Here is a 17911-nt window from a genome sequence, read left to right as displayed (position 1 = left end):
AAAGGAAACAGATGAATATCCAAGATAAATGTTGAATCCATAATTTGAAGATGTATATGAAGACACCAAGTATGTTCATGATCCTAGATAAATATATAAGGAAAATTCTTTAGTCACGTGTACCATTATCTTTTGTTTATTATTATAGCCTTGCAATGCAACACTTTTTCATGTAAAGGCCATTCTTGGGTTTGCTTGATATGGCGTGTTGTAGCTAAAAGGAAAATATAACAAGAGGTTGTATCTCCTATAGTTGTTAATTGATGAAATTTTGTTTAATGAATGTGGTGTCATAAGTCCTTAGATTAGTAAGTATAGAGTGCAAGACCAATTTGGATGCATTCTATATCTATAACATTTTCCTAGAGAATTAGTGGGAACGTTATTTGGGTACATAGGTGTCTTGATAGATGGAAGTATGTTCATAAAATTCCTTATTGTTCAATGTTTATAGTTAGGTTGATGTTAGGCCCTAGAGTATAATAAGTTCTTGATTATTTGTGCGGTCCCAATGTTTGGACAAAATGTATGATTGGTCTCCAATTTGTATGTTGTTTGAGATGAAAATCCTATAAGTAAATAATAATGGATGAGAAAATATGAAGAATTTGTTGTAGAGATGCTAGAAAGCTTCTACAATGAATAACTAGTGGTTGGTTATTATAGTGGTGAAAGATAAATTAAAACAATATTGTTTGACGCCTAGTGTTAATGGTAGATATTTTGGAATTATGAGTTTGCAATAGGGAGGCCCTAATGATGTTATAGACATCATAGAGAGTTTTTGGAATTTCATCCAAACCATGACAATGATATTCCTTGTGGTAGCAATGGATATTGGTTAGAGATGGACAAACAAGGTACACTTTTTATTATATTGACTCAAACTAGGACCATATGGAAAGACGAATCACACCTTATATTTGGAGGAAGTCTAACATGGTGTGTGTAGATTATGTATATTGGCCATTGATGTTTTTGAGCTTGATCTTAGAGTTGGTACCTGAGAGGAGTACTGTAATAACATTTGATATTATAAAAGCGTGTACTTATTGCATCTATGATACAGAGCATGTAAATAGTATGCAACCATATCTATATATGTATTATGTAAATGGCATATCATTGTATGACTCTCGTAAGAAGGCATACCTATTATCATTGTGTCCTTAATGATTTGGATAACTTGTTTAATATAGTGCACAACCACTGATAGAGCATGGGTCACGTGTCTGTTGAATTCTCTATGAGTGGATTGTGTTGGTTGTAAACTCTAGGGGGTGTGATAGGCCAAAACCTGAAGTTTCCTATACATTTAACTAGAGTTCATTGAGAATATGTATGAACCATTTACTTGAAGGAGATCTTAGTGGGTCGGTAGTTGCAATAGTTAGGTACCCATGTATTTTGGTGGATTGTCACTCCTTTATGTGGATGCTGACAATTTGGTAATGTCTACATGATCGAGGAATGAGACACAAATGCAAAGTTAGATAATATATATACTTTATTGATCAAAAGTGTCTTTAATGCATTGAACCAATGGAAGATGATGATGAAGACTTACCTGACAAAGATAAAGACATGTCCAACTCACTAAGGGTGAAAGTTGGGATTATTAACTCCTACCTATCATATAGAATATTATATGATGCTTATGATCATACATGAAAAGGTTGTGGCCCTATTAATGTATTGATCATTGTGATGTAGAATTGTTATCAACATGTGTATTCTTCTTATGTGTTTTTAGAAGGTTGTTAGATCATGGCTTGATGAAAGATTTTGATCAACAAGATTTTTTAAGTTAGTACACAATTGAAATTTCCTTAACACGTTTTTCTTGACAAAAAAAACTCTTATTTATTTATATATGTACTTTTACATTGTTAAATAAATTGAACACACAATTTTGGTGTATAAAATATGTTCACTCTCTTATTATTTAGATTAAAATTTCAAAGATTAAAAGTTTTTTTTTTTTTTTTTTTTTTTTTTTTTTATGTCAAGGAAAAAAAGGACAAATTAGTCTTACATGAATTGAATTCTATCACATGCATGCATAGGTTATTCATCATCAGTGTGAACCCATGAAAAGAGAACTCTATGGTTAGGTATATTAAGATCTAGACAATTTTCCTTCTTACCACTCGAGCAAGTTCACTTTAACATATTGATGTCACTTTTAGAGATAGTGTGCCAATTACCTTCTATAAAATAGAGATTGAAAATGTAACCACCCACAAGTTTTTTATATTGTTTTATTTGGATGGGAAAAAAACAAAATGTCATGCATGAAAAATAGTATCTTGGTCTCTCCACGGTGAAAGAGAAAACACAAGTACATGTTATATATAGTTGCTTCTGACCATGCAAGGACGGACGAAAAGTAGAGGTAATATATGCATTGTTTTCACCTAAAACATCCCCTCCATCTACTCCTACTGGCTTTCTTGTGCACTTTTTTTATGCAATTAAGGTGAGTGCTATAACGACTTTATGATTTTGACATTAAATCATATTCGAGGTGAAAACATTTATATCCCATTAGGAGGAAAAACATTCTTTATCTTTCCTTATTAATTAACTATCTCCGTTTTTGAAACCATCGCATCTTTGGTCCATTCATTGCGATCAAACATTTTTTTCCCTCTTATTACGTACTCTCAAACCCTGTGTTGTTTATGTGGTTATAGACGTGCACTAGCCCCATTTTTAAGGGAAACTCCAAGTCATGCATTCTTTTTTATTTTATTTAAACCATCAACTGAAAATCGTGGCTTTATATTCACCATACTCAACCAGTCTGTCGTTCTATTGCAGAGGAGCCTAGCAGAGCAGGTGCGCCTTCTCCGTATTGTCAAGCAACAAAGATGATGCCTATGCCGGGGTTCCGAACACCCACAGCGCCGGGTAAGCAGAAGGAATCCGATCCCTGTCCTGCAAGTCCTTCGACTCCTACAGTCGTGGTTTCAACTAGCCCGGCTAGGAAGCTGAGGTCGGTGTCCTGTGTTGAGAAGGACAAGTTTAGAATGAAGCCGAGGCCTCACTACTCTTCATCTAGTCAAAGGGCCTATCGACGTCGTTTCTGGCGACGGCCAAGGGCACATTTACTATAAGGTTGAGTTCCGGGCACATTTATTGGGAGGTCGAGTTCATTTGGATTGGAGGCAGAAATTGTTCAGCATTACCAGAATTATCTTGAGGACAAACTCAGTTACCGGAAGGTCAAGCCCATCAATTATTGTGACCATATTTCTGAAGAGGCTGAATCTATGTGGGAGTGGATTTGTTATCGGAGAGGTCGAATTGTTGAGCCGGGATGAGAGCATCATTTTTGAGGTCGTATCCTTAAGCGAAGAGTAGCAAAAGTTATTGAAGGTTCCAATGTTTTAGAAGACCAAGATTAACTTCTTCTACAGGCCGATTTGTTTCATTGTTGCAATATCTATAAGACAGGTTCAACAATGCATTGTAAATATTCAGATCAAGCTAATAAGAATCATCATTTTGTCCCCTTTATATCTCTGTTGCATGTGTTCATTACTTTGTCTTTCAAATATTTGACGAAACGTTTGTCTTTGAAATGTTTGAAGAAATGCGTAAAAGAAGTTTAAATTTTTGTGAATTAAAACCAACATATTTTAGCTTGGGGACATTACATGGCAGTATCTTCCTTTATATTTTGGAATTGCTTCATGCCCTCATCATCCCATATAAGATCTTAGTCCTTCAACAAATTTGATATGGGTTTGGTAATCTCTACAAAATTTAGTATGTACCCATTGATGAAATTTATTTTATCGAATGGAGGTTGCACTAATTTCTTACTTCTAGGTAATGGGATTTGTTGAATTGCTTCTATGATAGTTGGATCAATCTTGATGCCTTCCTTTGACACCATGTTCCTAGGGAGTTTTCTTTCATAAACTCTGACGACTGACTTCTTTGGATTCAAGGAATTGCTTCGTGCTCTCACCATCCCATATAAGATCTCAGTCCTTCAACAAATTTGATATGGGTTTGGTAATCTCTACAAAATTTAGTATATACCCATTGATGAAATTTATTTTATCGAATGGAGGTTGCACTAATTTCTTACTTCTAGGTAATGGGATTTGTTGAATTGCTTCTATGATGGTTGGATCGATCTTGATGCCTTCCTTTGACACCATGTTCCTAGGGAGATTTCTTTCATAAACTCTTACGACTTCTTTGGATTCAAGGATATCCCATACTTTCGACATTCGTGGAAAGCCTATTTAAGAAGATGAACATGGACAAATTCCTTTGGACATAGATTGCCTTAGGGATTCGCCCCTTGTATTGGAGAAGAGCCAACCTAATGTGAGGGAATATACCACTGAGGTGACAATGATAATCTTTCTAAGTTTCTCTTGGGGTTTCACATCTATAGTTAGGGATTTTTATCTTAAGTGACAACTTGGATGGTAACAATTTGGCATTATTGCCAAGGGTAAAGCCCATTTCCTCATGTCTTGAATTTTCACATTCATATATTGATGATCCTACAATTACAAGTTGTAAAAGTTCACCTGGTGACTCCGCATAAGGAGGTTGTTTTGAAGAGATATTCTACAATAACATCCTCATAGGGCATTTTTCACTAGATTGCAGAACTGGAAAGATATTATATAAGAAAGGTATACAAATTAGCATGTCAGTTACAAAAGTCAAGTAGCTCAAGTATTTAGTTTGTTGATGATATAAGTTCCTTATTTTTAATAGATATGGCCACACTATGGTTAGATGACATCTACAAACCACTTGAATTCTCTCAAATTAATGAAGCTCCACATGAAATTCTAGAAAATGCCATTGATAGCATTCCTGCATTCCAAGGAAATAATGTTGTTTTTGCCTTGGATCATTAGCCAAAATTAGGAGTGTGATATTTAGAATGGGAGGAGTGGGACACTTAGATGTCACCACAAAGTTGTTTGCATTGTCTCCTGTGGATGATGTTGTGGAATGGTGGAAAGGATTGCTTGATAATTAATTCAATGCATGGCCCCCCTTCAAAATGCTTTCCTTGAGAAACGAGGAGAATGAAAAGATAATAGATACTTATTATTTGCTCTAAGTAGTGCTAAAGGAAATCAGAATGAAACTATAGAAGAGTTTAATAAGTGGTTTAACCGGATTGTGCAAAAATCACCGTGCAAATATTAGAATTCTAGAGTTAACCATCCTTATATATTACCTTGATTCAATTGATGGAAAGATTGGTTTCCAGAGCAGAGAAAAGGATCCCCAGAACCTTAAGGCAGTCCAAATTTCAACAGTTAAAATTGTGAAGAAGATGACCATTGCTAGTAAAACAAATCAACCTAGTTCTTCAAGCGCAAATATTGCCTGAGTTGAAGCAAGATCATGAGTGGTTAATACAATTGTTCTTGCTCTTACTCCTGCTGCTGTAACAAAATTAATAGAATCTATTAAACGTACGGAGTCCATATTTACCGAACATAACATAGCCATGTGTTGTGCTCTACAACAACCCCCCGTTTCATATCATTTTTTTTTTTCATAACTATAATATGGAATGGGTCCCTTTTTATTTGAAATTGGTATCAACTTATTTTTATTCAAAAAGGTCCGAAACGAAATAATACATTATAAAACCTTTTTGATAAACCAATTAATCGGTCTTATAATAAAAACGAATAATCTTTTTATCATTGCGATAAAGCGATCGCAAGATCGCATATCGCAATGACAAGGGAGGCAGGACTTAAAAGACCCATTGATTTTCCCCGACGCGACAATGCACAAAAGGCTATCGGATATCGGGAAGGTAAGCAATCATAGCAAAGGGCCCCTCTTCGCTCCGATGCGATATCGCTATCGGCGATCGGGGATATACCATGCCTGCATCTAAAGCCCTCGCTCAAAACTCCCGATGCGAATTGGCGATATCGCTATCGGCAATCGGGGATTCCGAAAGGAACCAATATAACAACTTAAGCTTTCCCCCGATCGTCGATTGCGATAAAGCTAAAAGCGCAGATTTCAAAAAAGATTGGTAAAGCCGGGATATTTTATGGTTATTTAGTATTAATGGCCTTTCTTTTCCCGATAGCGATTCACTTGCACTCAACCGCCAAAACATCAAAGCCACGCTTAAATGAATCATTTGGCCAATAAACGACATAATGAGCATTTAAAGGATTGACAGGTTTAAACGACCATTTAATGAAACAGTAAGTCTAAAATCTCTTCAGAGATTGCATTCGTGGCCACCTTAATTTAAATCCTCCATTATTCATTGATTCATATATCTCGTTCTTCTTTGGTTTGCGCTATCAATTCTCTGCATTATGTTCATTTTCACTCCTGTGCAAAGCTCTTCCGAAGCAGTAAATTCAAGAAAAATGGGGAAGAAATCTAAGAAAACCGCAACAGCTTCCTCTTCGCCAGCTATAGGGCAACCCACTGCCGATCCAGGAACAAACAGAAAGGGACTGATATCCGACACTACATGTCTAGGACTCGGCAAAACTACTTGGCTAAGCACCTATAATTTGATTGAGGCCGAAGAGCCTGAGGTAACAACAGTGCAAGCCACAGCAGACACGACTCGAAAATCTGATACTACTCTAAAGGATTTAGCCGACTTTTCCTTCATTGGATAGCAGCCCGGGAACAAATTCTCCCATATATAGATGTGGTGAAGTGGGCAATTGAAGAAATCCCAATCACAAACAGAACATTTTGCACCATGGACGGGAGAGTCTTCGGTTCATTTCAACCTGATGATTTGAGGCAAATGTACCATTTGCCTGTACCGGAGAAGAAGTAACAGGGCATTCTTGGAAAAATTCAGAAATGAGAACGAAATTGAATCTGAACCCATTCGGGATTGGAGGCAAAACCCAACAAAACACAAGCATGAGTCTTCGGGTAAGTACTCTGTCGATTCTTTGTGTTCTCCTTATTGTTATGCCGGGATAATGATGTGTAGATTGTGGGGGTTACATAATTCCGCAAACTTCACTATAGAGATGGTTCCTTTGATGGAGGCAACATGTAATAGTGAAATAATGGATTGGGGAACTATACTGTCTGATAAGCTAGCAACCGCAGTCCTTGAATTTAGAAACAAATCCCGCATTACTGAAAGGGTCATTCCCCCATTCTACTATAGTGCCTATATCTTGGACACCCTGTGTTTTAATTCTGAATTTCCTGTGCTTGGATGGAGATGGACTCCACAAGACCCCATGCCCATTCATATATACCACCAGAAGTTATGGAAAGCCCACTATAAGCACCATTTACATCAAGTTTGCAATGGTTTTATGTTACCCATTCACTATTCCATTTTTGATAAACCTGCTCCTAAGATTTCCTACCAAGCGGAGGTTGACTTGACATCCGTAGGAAGATGGTTCGGAGAAGAAAAATTCACCTATGTAAGAGTTTTCGGCAGCCAAGCCAAGCCTCATGTCCTCCCTTTGTACATACCCGATAAACTGTTAGCCCGGGAGGTAGCCTATTAGATTACATCCGAAGGAGTTACACAGACTCTAAGGAACAAAAAGAAGCAGGTTTGGCCTCCTTTTCCTCTAAGATGCGGTGTCTACGCTCTGCATGACTTTAAACATGCAGAGAAAGAGGCTGATAAGATCAAGGCACTAAATCTAACCACTCTTCCTAATAGGCGGTTTGATCCAAACAAAGTCGTCTGAACAGGCAAAATTAACTAAATTCGATCATAAAGAAGATATGTTTGATGACCTGTTCTCCTCAGCCGAATCAATATTCCAGGTTAAATCGCTGGCCAGAATGAAATATCAGGATGACGGGTTAGTTGAATCTAACAGACTTAGAGAACAGAGGTTGCAAACTCTGCCTCTAGATCTATTAGCAACAACCCCAATGATAGAATCAAGCGAGCCTGAGCAACGACTCACTAAGGAACCTCCTGCTACATCAAAAGAGCAGGAGGAAGTGCAGGGAAAAGAGAAGGAGGAAGTGCAGGGAAAAGAGCAGGAGCAGAGCAGCACAAAGGTGAATGTAGATGCCCAGATTGACCCGAAATTGCTCCAGGAATGGCAGCAATTCGACTCAATCATAAGCAATCTTGAGAGCTCAAAGGAAGTCCAAATATCAAAAGCGGCTGACACACAGGAGACAACATCTAAACAGGTTCCAAATGGAACCAACGACCTACCCAGTACTACAGGAATAGAGATAATTCCTAAGGATCCCTCCGATCAGATTGTTTTGCAAGTGGAAGAAATACCTCCATTGGATGTCTTTTACAGCCCAAAGCACAGGGCTGTAATAAAACGATAGCGGAAAAGGAGAAGGACTGATCAACCTTCCCTATTCCCGGAACAAACAGTGACAGCCAATGTGGTCTGGAAAGAGGAATTTAATCCTTCTGATGACCTTACTAAATTGTCCCAATATGCTGGAGCCTATTCAGCAGCCACCATGGACAAGGCATTAGAAGTAACTAATCTGTTAAGAGAAAAAGACCAATCAATCGCCTCGCTACAAGTACAGTTATCGGAGGCACAGCAGAAGGCAGAACAACTGGAGCAGCAATTGTACACACAACAACAAATAAACAATCAATTGAATAAACAATTGTAGGAAGAAAAACAAAGAATTGATTCAAGCGCCGTTCAAAAGCAGAAGGAGCTGTCGGAAGCGCTGGCAAAATTGAAAACGATGCATGAACAGATGGGGAAATCTAAAGATGAGCAAATTGCTCAATTATCAGCCCAAATAGAGAAAACCAAGAATCTTCCACAGCCAGCTGAATTCAGAGCCGAGGCATTACAGATTAACAAAGCATTGGTGACACAAATAAGGCTGTTATGTCAACAAATCGCCCAAGCAGAACCTTTATGTGACTTAACAGCATCAATAAGTGATAAATCGGCTGATGCTAGAACAGACTTGGAGCAGGCCGATGAGACCTTGACTAATTTTCTTGAGTGGCAAGACACTGATGAGGGACAGGCAGCTAATTTGCCAAAAATCCTAGAATCACATAAAGAGATCCTATTTATGGAATGGCAGTCCCAGTTAATGAAAGCAGAGAGAGCAGTTTCCAGATGCAAGTTAACCACAAGTAATTTGGTTGAATTGATTAATGATACTCTCTACTTATCTAACATGATCTCTCAATGCACCCCAGGTAAATTGCTATCAGCTAAAACATTGGAGCAGTCATGTTATCAAGAGCTGGAGAAAAATGGGAGATTAATCGCAGGAATTAACAGTTTGACATGGGACATCTATTGGTTGTTCCTAGTCAAACCCTACAGCCAGAGAGCCGCCCTCAAGTGCCTCACAGATGCAATCAGGTGTATCATTCCCGATATACAAGATGCCACCTATGCTGCCCAACTCAATTCTCGTCTTAACCGACCACCAGAAGTGGAACCAATGCTTGCAATATGCCAGCTCAGGTCTAAAGGCAAACAGCCTAAGTGATGAATCATGCTGCCGACTGCCAGATTGCCGTGAGAAAGATATTCCGAATCAAGTTGTACCAATTAAGTAGGATTTTAATTTCATAGTTAGTTAGTTTCAGTCAAGTATTTATAGACCCTTTCAATGCATTGGAAAGGGTCGTAAGTTTTTGTATATGACTTAAATCTGAAGATTGCACTACTGTACTTCAGGAATATTCTTTTATAAAGATTGGACCAATTATTCCAATTTTGATAACAAAGCTTTTATGTGAATGTGCACTACTGCCTTTATTTAAAAGTATTTCTGCGTCGGAAGAAGGAATTCAAATAGCGATTGATATTGGGAGTGATTTGCAGCTCATATGGTACTATTATCTATGTCTGAGTTCATCCTGTTTATGTGAATTGTTATTTGATCGCTTTTGCTATTATCGGATATATGCGTGTGTTTTAACAAGCATTCTTTACAATTTCCACTATTGGATGTTTACAGCATGCTTTTCTTTTGTCATACATGTATCAGTAATATAAAAGGATAAGTGTAACAATGTTGTGTTAATCACTTTGTTCAACTACTTGAACAAAGTAATCATTAAGTAAATGAATGTCTATGTTTATTGTGTAGAGTCATCTATATGCCTATCAATGAACAGAGATCATCAAGAATTGCACTTAAGAGAATAGAAGCCTCCCGGGATAGAATAGTCATTTATATTTTTGCTGATAGATTAAGTCATCTATTCATTATCATTTATTAGAAACCAATCACTCATCCATCCCCTTTTATTCATTACTGGGAAACTGGTCCCATTATATCCAGTCGGAGCCACCATCCCAAACGGAAAAGGAGTTGTATAAGGTCTGGACCGGGTGGTCATCCCCCAATGTTGATACAACAATTTTCGGGGCATCAACACCATGCTAAGTAGATTGGTAAAATTGGAAAGAGCTCAGTAGTGCAATAGATATCCAGGAAGGGGAAACAATGTATGGGATATGTTACCCAGTACGATGCATGGGCATATTCTTAAGGACCTTTGGTGGCATTGTTAGACATTCACAGGTGTCTAGATTATTCATTGGCATTATACTAAGACTTATTGATTATTATGGAAGCACACACTTTTCTTGGCATTACCCGTATGGTTCCCCATGGAATTGACCACCACTCAACTGTTGGTGCTGTGATGTTTTTGATAACGATGTCATATGCAAAGTGATCAATTCATGTCTTTGTGTGTTTTTTGATGGCATGTTCTAGTGTATTCAACATTGTCATGATGACATGGTGGTTTATTGGTTAAGAGGGTGTACATTACATAACCCCTTTTATTATTTGATTGTTATCACTTTTAATATATTCCAGTCCTCATAATGTGTCATTTCTACATTGGATGATGGTATTGATCTCATCTGTGAGCACTCAGTGGATATAACATGTATTTTCACTTTATTAATTTATTTATCATGTTGACTATGGTTATTTAGAGTTTATTTGTCCATGCAAATGTAGATGGTGATTGAGGTTATTTAACAGTTGATTTTTTTTTGCGTAAGTATAAGTGATTTTATTGATTAGAAGCCATAGACAAGTCTGCCATAAAATGCTAAGTCTCCCCTCAACATGCTTGCCACTTTGCTTATCAATCAAGCCATCTAAAAATAGATGCATGTGCAAACAATCTCCAAACTCCCCCTCGCGTGCAAAAAAAAATAATTCTAGATCATCTAACTGCCATGCATATCACTTTACAATTATTTCCAAGTTCCAAAATAAAAACTTTCTAAAAAATACTATAGTAGCATGGCTTTCATAGATGCGCCCTCTGTTTGTAAAGTGATTTTCATTCTCACCTGAAATGCTAGTGTAGAATAAGGATGAAAGAAAAGAGGTGCCAGCTGTCAAAGATGTTCTTTTACGAGTAATGTGACAAAATGCTTAAGATTGCCTTCTATTATGATACAATATTCCCTAAATGTTTGCAAATCATCTTAGGTCGAGCATTATGTCCTAGTTTACATAACATCAAACTCATAACCAACATTGTCACACATGTTATTATTGCAAGGCCTTGAATAACACGCTCTATTTCTCCACAAGATAAGAGTGCAATGCTAGGAGGCTTTACGTGGGACATCACACTACCTCTCAAGGCACATACGCCATCCGGATGTTCACAAGGTATGTCCTTTTAGGACTATTCTTGTCTTGCATTCCCAATCCTCAAAGAATATCGATCCTCTTCGACCACTCTTATCTTGGATACCCCGTCTAATGCTCAAAGAGTGTTGGTCTACGAGACTACTTCCCTATCTTGGATTTCTAATCCTCAAGGAGTATTAGTCTCAGTTGCTTACCCAATTTTCCGGACCTCATTCTCTTTTCATGAACTTCACTAGACGTACCACGGTTAGTCCTGGCCTAGTGCATGACACATGAAGTAGAGAACCATATCCATCATCACTCCCTCTTAGGGAGGAATGTCCATCATCACTTCCTCTCAACCAGAGAGGAGATTCACATTCCCTCTCATACTTGGGGAATATATCCAATCTCCCTCTCAACTAGGGATACCTGACCATCATCAACTACTTGTTCTTTAGTGGAGATCATAGTAGTAGCTAGTAGCTACATGGGATCCTCCTTTCACAACATCATGTCATATGTGAACTTCGACCTTCCTAAATATCATTTAGCCATCCTTTTTCACAGCTTCTCATTGAGACAATGTTCATCACTTTTCACATCACTTGATCACGGTCAGTTGTATCCTCTTAATTTAAACAGTGTAGAGCTTAGTCATAGCTCTCTATGAACATCGGGAAAGTGACCTTTATCAAAACATGATCATCGAGCTATCTCATGTCCTGCTACCTTACTGACCAGTGCAGTGTACACATGTTGTCATAAATTCCTTTGGGCCATATGCCAAAGTCATCACTCAATTCATACATTGAGTTGTGACCAGATAGTTCCCAACTGTCTCATGAATTCCTGCAACACATCTTTCCAGGTAGCAAAGTCATATTCCAATCAGGACATCAATACCAAATCAATATTAGTGTTACCATGATAGCTTCATTAGATGTTATGTTTTGCCTTTTTGTCAACATCCTTCATCATGGTTCTTCTTCATGCTGGAGTACTTTTACATACTCCTAGCCATCCACTTATCAACGTGGATTTCAAACAAGTCACATCTATCAGAGTTTCTATAATTCCCTCTAAATTCAGCAGTTGTCCATACTTTAAGAGACCATATCGGATGTTGATCTTCATGCTCAACTATCATGTCTTCAACCAGAAGAGTCTAAACTTCAGAACATATCATGCTTATGCAACCAAGCATATTCTTGCACTTGCTCTTCCTATAATAATCTGAAAACACCAATCGAATTTACTAAATAAGAATTCAAATTCATGCATACCTCTTTCTTCAGCTAGCCATCTAGTCAAAAACTGCTTCTTATCTTGAAGATGAGACTTCCTCCATTCTGCAACTGTACCTGCAAACTGCTAGGAAGCTTGCTCTCAAAATATGAGAGTATAGAATATTCCTGCAATGTCATCATGATTCTTCTTCTACAAATTGAAGAATCTCTCATGATTTCTTTCTTGTAGAGGATCTTTGAGATCCTCTCTTGCTATGACATGATACAAAGAGTTGCTGCATGCATTGGTCCTACTGCCAGATGACTTCTTTTATGAATACTTGAATTCTTCATATTCATATGCTTTTATCTATGATGCCAAAATTAATACTTCTACCAATGCATCTACATGATCTACTCTCCTTAAGGATCTTCAACCTTAGTCTTCTTTTCAGGTTCTTTTCCTTCTTCAACTACGTGAGCTCCATCCCATTCCTTTAAGGATTCTTAGGACAGTCTCTTTTGAAGTGTCCATAGTCACGACATCCAAATCATTATATTTTGGATATATTTATCTTCTTTTGACGAGGTTCGAACTTCCCAAACTTCCCTTTCTTCGACTTCTTTACTTTAGCAGCAAAGGCTTGAGACTTACCATTGGGATTGGTGTCATCCTTTGCCTTCAATTTAGTCTCTTCCAAGATGCATTGAGACCATAAATCATCAAAGCTTGGAGTGTCTTTCTATGAGTAGATACCAGTCACAAGAGTGTTCCATTCGAGAGGTAGAGCATTGAGCATAGAGGTTGTCAATTCTACATCTGAAACAATTTCTACAAGAGCTTGGAGTTGATCCCTCAACTGAGATATCTTGACGAGGTATGAGGAGATGTCTTCATCGAAGGATAGCCTTGTCTTGTCAAGGGACTCCTTAAAGATATCTTCTGTCTTGAAGTGCTTACTACATATAGCTTAGTCAACTTGTCATAGATGTCTTTTGCCTAATCCAATTCTGCAACAAATGGAATAAGGTGACCCTTGATTGATTCAATAAGGATTCTTTGATCCCTTGTTTCATCCTTGAAGTATTTGTTCCAATCTTTGGTATTGCTCTTATCTGGTTCTGCAAATTTTCCTAGGACATGGTCCATGACATCATTTTCTATGAGGATAAGATCTATCCTGTTCTTCCATGCTTGGAAGTTGCATGTCCCATCAACCTTATTGCTTTCTTTGCAGAATGAAGACATAATATTAGATGCTTGAGACCTATGAAACCGGATTCGTCCAAAACCCTGGACGAATCGCGAATCAGACACGATTCTGTCCTGACACGTGTCATGATGGCAGGACTCGTCGTGTCCTCTTGTGGCACGTCGTGTCCAGGGGCGTGTTCTAAATTTGAAAGCGTGTCACGATTTTCCTGTCGAGTCCTGGTTTGCGGATTCGTTTTCGGATCTGCTGCTAGGTTAAAACTTAAAAGGGGCGTGTCTCTCCCAGTTGACGGCAAAGGATTCAGTCAGACTTCAGTGTATTTGGCAAAGCCGCAAAGGATTGCATCATTGCTTTGTTGCAGCGAGGAGCGGACAAACTGAATTTTGCTCGGATGTTTTGCGCCTGGTATTTTTAGTATTAGTTTCACGCATTGCCAATTATCGTGCATTTCATTAATTCTAGTTTCACTTGTTCTGGGGCATGCGGAACACACAATCAATCTATGGCATTAAACAATATTATTATTATTATTGATGGTTGAAGATTGCATTTTCACTTAAAACGAATTGTTTAAGAACAAGTTTAAATGCAAACATACATCTTGAAACAGAGACAACGGAAAAAATGACCTTAGATGTGCAGATATATGTATAGAGGGTTTTGCATACATGTATTATTTTAAAATAACATACTTCCTCTTAGCACGTTCCAGCGGGAATATGCTTTCCCAATTCGGGGAACGTTACAGTGAAGTGTAACCGGTTTAAAACAGTGTAACCGGTTTAAAACAAGGAATATAAGATCATTTTTTTATGTTTATCATTTATGTTTATGTGACTTCAGTGTGTTTATCATTTATGTTTATGTGACTAGTACCACTGACATTTATTTGAATTTTGTATGTAATATGCATGCTAATAGCTATAGATGAAGAATCAAGATCTATGTTTGAACTTTGAAATCAATAAATTTGTATCATTAATTAAAATTTGTATAAGAAATATGCTAATATCTAATTTTTAATGTATACATATATATAATTTTAAATATATTATAAATTTATATATATATATATATATTTTTAATAAAATAATATATAACGTGTCCTAACGTGTCCTGTTCCGGGGGGTCAGCGTGTCCCGAATCCGACACCACGAATCCCGAATCCTACGTGTCCCGAATCCCCGTGTCAGGTGACTTAGCTTGAGACATAGAGAGCAATACAAAACTTACTTGAATTTGATGATGCCTTTAAGGTTCAATTCAATTGTAGGCTTGCTTCAAATGGTCCCAAGACTAAGATGCCAAGCTGCTGCTCCTTTTGTCTTCTGGTTAGGGTACACTGTAGTTACCACTACAGTCCTTCTAACTCAGCCTTATTCTTTTCCAAATAATTGTGGATGCCTTCTGATCAACAGATATTTAATTCACTGCTTTAACAATAGATTTGGTACTTGTCTTAAGGCTATTGATCTGTGCAAATACTCTGCAACTTCGGCCCTCTGGTTATGGCTTACAACAGTCACTGCAAAAACCTTGAGACTAGGCTTAAAATGCCACTCCAACCTGCGATCTCCTTTTAATTTCCAGGTGACTTCTTCGCTGGCTTAAAGGACTACTTCTAAGCCACTGTAGGTCTTCCAAACTTAAGACTACAGAACTTGCCTTTCTTGACAAGTGAGACAGAACCTGCGACCTAGGTTAGGCCTCTTCTCAGGCTGCCTGTAGAGGTTTCTAGGCCTCTTCAAATACTTCAGAACCCTCAGCTTTGTAGCACAGAGTTTCGGATTTGTTAGCTGTTGCTCTAGCCTTATACTAGCCCTCAGACCCTCCCGAGGTAGATCTGACAAAGAAATCGGTCTTTTCACAGAGGTATTCGAGTGCCCAAACTTGTCTTTGATCCCATGTTCAACCTCCTGCTCTTACTTTGTTTTCCTCTTGATTTATTCAGCCTTCAAAGAATTCAAAAACAACCTCTTTTTCTTGACTTTCAAACCCTTTTGACTTCAAACAATAGTGGTCTTCCAGCTGCCTATGACCTTGACCTTAGCTCTAATACCATGTTGAGAAATTGATTAGGGCAACAAGAATACAAACTTCTCTTATCTTGACAAATTACTTGTGATGTTCTTTTATCTTTGCTTCTTTATTATTATTATTATTATTATTATGTTCTTATCATCAAATAATTTTCCATACACTGAAGATCACAAACAAGAAAGAAGGACAAAAGATATAGGCTCCAAGCCAGGGCAAAACCCCTCCAAGGGGAAAACCCAGAAATAACTTCTCTTCTTATAGAATCAATTCAAATGAGACTTCCAGGACTCAAGACCAAAACAGGACATCCACCAAGAACCGAGCCAACAATCAAACAGGTCTTCTTCAAGACAAAATAGAGTCTCTAAGGACATCGAAGCAAAATCTCTTCAAATCAAGGCTAGACTAGCCTTTCGGCCTCCCAAAGAAGCTTTGCTACTTTTCCTGCAATTCTCACACCTGTAGAGTATCCAGAAACTCTAATTACTTCACACATGTAAGCTGTAATAGATATAATTTCAGAGATCAAACATTGTTAGGGTTTCTTGGTCCTTTGCTTGGGTTTTCCTTGCCTTCCAAGGCCTTCTCACTTCCTTTCCCATTGCAGATCGAATGTGAGATGTGTACACCAAGTGTGGTTGAAGTTCCTTCTTAAATTAGCCTTTCCAAGAGGTTCGAATAGCCCTCTATAGGCCAACTTCATCATAGCTGGACGACTTGGTCTTGGAAGTTCCCTAGACTATTCTAGATACAAAATAATAATTATTTTCTTGATATAAGTGCCCAATAGGGTCTTTTACAAAATTTGACTCTTTGACTTATGTTAGTCCTAGGAGCATTAATAAAATGCTTGACCTAAATGACAAAAGACTTGAGCATGAAACCCATGCTTTACAAAATAATCTTCTTAATCTTCGTTTTATACACGAGTCAAATGACAATTATGAAGACCAAAACTAGTTACATTTTCCAACATCCTCAACATGATCTTGTGATTCTTGTTTGATTGTGTATAGTTGTATCATTACTTGGGATTCAAGTGTTGAAAATATCTGATTACATACTGTTCTCCAGTCAGTTCGATATGAACACTTAGTTTCTTTTTCAGGCAGCAAAAGGGAAGAAAGGCAAGTGATAGAAATCTATCAAAAAAGATAAACTCATGAATCATATCATAAGATTATTGAAAGGAAACTATGGACAAAGTTCATGATAATGAAAATGTTGCTGATACTTTTGAATTAAAAACAATATGAACTTGAGTCAGTCTGTTTTCGTACCTGCTTCTGTGCTTGAAGCATGCTTCGTGCTGAAAAAACAAGTGCTTGTTATTACATATCAGAAGTCCTAGGCTAAGAGAGTGCCCTGGTTGATGAATATAGCAAGTATGGGCAAAGCAAGAGCAGCCTTAAACATATGGAAGAACCATTGTTTACATATTGGATGCACCCCCAAAATGTTAATTGGATCGATGGCTACTTTGGCTCCATGCAACATCAGTTGTAAGCAGATAAAGCCCTTCCATGATTCAAATCAATCCCTGAGATTTATTAGAATACCCTTTATTACATATCCACATCCTACATGTTCAGCGAGACAGAGAAGTCTGTATTTGTCTATTCTTTCTTTACTAGGCATATATTTCAGTCAGCATGGCCAACATGCACACTATTGACTTGATTACATCCTGCAATCCAATGGCATTAAATCTGCACTAATAAAACAGATTTGAAAGACCTTGAACTTCCAACGGCCACAATTTTGTCATATGGTGTACCTTCAGGGTCCACAACCATTCATTTCATTAGGACTGGCAAGTCCCATACAATG

The 17911-nt window shown here is 37.7% G+C and overlaps 1 long non-coding RNA gene across 7 annotated transcripts in view; it reads left to right on the top strand.

Moving 5' to 3' along the window:
• Positions 1-2666: 2666 nt before the first annotated feature.
• Positions 2667-17911, top strand: part of LOC149167874 (uncharacterized) — a 50979-nt gene continuing 35734 nt past the window's right edge. For 2 of the 7 annotated variants that reach the window (XR_016260969.1, XR_016260970.1), the window contains exon 1: positions 2674-3459. This is a non-coding gene — a long non-coding RNA (uncharacterized LOC149167874). Of the gene's footprint in view, positions 3475-17911 lie in introns of all 7 variants that reach the window. The other 5 variants (XR_016260967.1, XR_016260968.1, XR_016260964.1 and 2 more) reach the window with 4 other exon arrangements.

Source organism: Pinus tabuliformis, chromosome 5_1 (genome assembly GCF_031772625.1).
Source record: "Pinus tabuliformis cultivar Carrire ecotype Pingquan chromosome 5_1, CPIR1, whole genome shotgun sequence".
In the NCBI taxonomy this organism is placed as follows: domain Eukaryota; kingdom Viridiplantae; phylum Streptophyta; class Pinopsida; order Pinales; family Pinaceae; genus Pinus; species Pinus tabuliformis.
This window is presented reverse-complemented; position numbering and strand designations above follow the sequence as displayed.